We start from the raw sequence: 2,573 nt of genomic DNA, 5'->3' as shown, positions 1-2,573 counted from the left end.
GATTGGTATAACAGTTGCTGTTATTTCTTTGTAAAATTATTCAGTTTCCACTTTTAAAACTGATTTTTGGGCAGGTCATGCTGATTTTTAGGTGTGGCTGAGATTTAGTGTATAAAAAGGGGCGTGTGCATCGGCTCGCGGCGGCGCAATCAGAGGGGAAGATGCTCACCGTCAGATCCGTGCAGCGGGAAACTTGAATTAATTGAACGTTTAGAACAAATAATAAATCAAAGAAAGGAGGTAAAACGGAAGATGAAAGTTCGCCCCAGCGCCGCGGATCGTGCGCTTTAGGAGCTGGATTAGAGCTTGTGCACAGGGAACGCCGCCAGGTGCAGGAGGACGCCAATTGGCCAGAGGACGCCGACGGATCGAGAGGACGCCACAGGGTGGGGGAAATAAAGACATTCCCGGTGAGATCTGGACTTTACGTTTCTTTTTGGGGATTTTTGGTGGTACCACTCCTTTTTCTCAGTTTTTGGGGGGAAGGTTTTTGACGCTTGGGATTTTTCGTTTTGGATTGAGACTTTGGATTAAAAAGGAGAAATTCTCCCATGTTATGGAACTCGTTTGTGGACAATATTCGTATTAAAAAGGATCAAGAATATTTGGACATTTAACCATTTGGGTTTCTTTACTAACATGAACTAAGTGGATTAAACCTATCCTAAACTTATTTTGAGAGAGTTTTGGTTACTGATTTATTTATCAGGATAACTATTATTATTTTCTTAGTTCGTGTTTTTTGTAATAAATCGTTGCAAAAGGTCGACATAATTTCATATTTGAGTGTTTGGCTATTTATTTACCTTTCATTTAACTGGTGTAACATATTTTGCCTGATGTCTGTGACGTAATCCCCCTTGTGTGTATTTGTGAGTTCCGCTTTAAATGGGAGCCGAATTTTACAAGTAAATGGAATTCATTAATTCAACTCACTGACTCTTCTTCAACCTCATACATCAAGAATTGAGCCTGGAGAAAGGATAATTCTTCACACACTAAAATATTTGAAGGTGACTTAAAAGTGAAAGTCCATCTGCTGCTTTAAAATGCAATTAAAAACAATAAGAAAAATGTATTTCTTTTAACTCAGAAATTAAATTTCAAAAAGTTGATTCAACAACAAGAGACAAGTTGTTTAAACATTGTTTTTTAAGTTCTGTTTGCGTATTAACCTTGAACTGTGAGTTTCAACTTAATACTGGAATTTAAACCAAATGATCATTTCACAATATGCAAGAAAAAAACGGTCTTCACCTAATTAAAGAACACATATTTCTGTATTATTTCACTCACCTTATCAAATTAAAGTAACCACGTATTTTTATACTAAAATAATTAAAATTCTTGTTTCAACTTGATTAGAACAAAAGTTATGATTTGCTAATGAGTTTAATAAAGATCACAATAAATTCTGCTCAAAAACTTTTAGCAGAGAATAACTTTTTTAAATGAACATTTGGCAAAATAATACATCAGAGTCAGATCAATGTAACACACGTCCATCTCAGGATACAAAAATATGCCTCTAAGCATTCTGGGAAATAATTCGCATTCCTGTGTTTTATTTTCTTTTAGTGTTTTTAGTGCTAATATATAAACTGTAGTTTATTCAACTCTCTCGGGTTTGACAAAATTAATAAAATGCTAACAGACTTACTGCTGTAAGTTTATCTTTCACAAACACACATTTAGGTTAAAAATCTATAACTAAATTTATATAGTTTTAGATTTTTTTAAAAATTAAGAACTAGACCAGTTTTGAATGTAGAAGTTAGTAGACGCAACTAAATGTGGCCCAAATGTTTTACAGTATATTAGGCTGACCCGCTCTGCAGAACAGGGTCAGTGCTCTACAGGCAAGAGAAGTAAATACACAACCTCAGACTCCCTCCATAGCTTTGATATCTTTAAGCTGACAGACGAGACGTGCTCCATGATTTGTCTCAAGTTTGGGATTTTGTCTTACGACTTAACTCTGCTTCAAACTTTACCAATTTTTTCTTCATGATGCTTTTTGTAACCTTAACTGTGAACTTAACTGAGAATCAAGATGAATTTTATTGATTTTTAAAAAAATTATACATTATTTTAGGTGACCTTTGAAGTCAACTGGTTGCACTTGAATATATTAAGTATCAGAGAGAGAAAAGCTTTATTCAACAAACCCGTGGTCCACAAAGACATAACACATAATAACACACACATAAAATAAAAATCTTATAAAAGGTTTACATACCAAGGATTCCACAGAGCCGGAAATCTTAGCGCACTGACACAGGGATGTGGAAACATTACAATAAGACTGTTCAATGAACTGCACAAACGATGCATAAACTTGTAAATCAAATTCCTCATGAGTGCCTGAAACGTTCTGACATGTGCATTACAAAACATCTCACTTGCACTGCTGAACCTGGGTTTCTTGAGTAGAATTCTCAGAGTCATTATAAGCAACCTTAAGCTTCTGCATGCTAGCTTTTTTTTTTTTAAATTATTCATTATTTTAGGTGACCTTTGAAGTCAACTGCTTGCACTTGAATATATTAATAAGTACTGCATTTTCCGCACTA

This window comes from Poecilia latipinna, unplaced genomic scaffold (assembly GCF_001443285.1).
Source record: "Poecilia latipinna isolate Pla-1442-1.1 unplaced genomic scaffold, P_latipinna-1.0 Scaffold263, whole genome shotgun sequence".
In the NCBI taxonomy this organism is placed as follows: Eukaryota; Metazoa; Chordata; class Actinopteri; order Cyprinodontiformes; family Poeciliidae; genus Poecilia; species Poecilia latipinna.
This window is presented reverse-complemented; position numbering follows the sequence as displayed.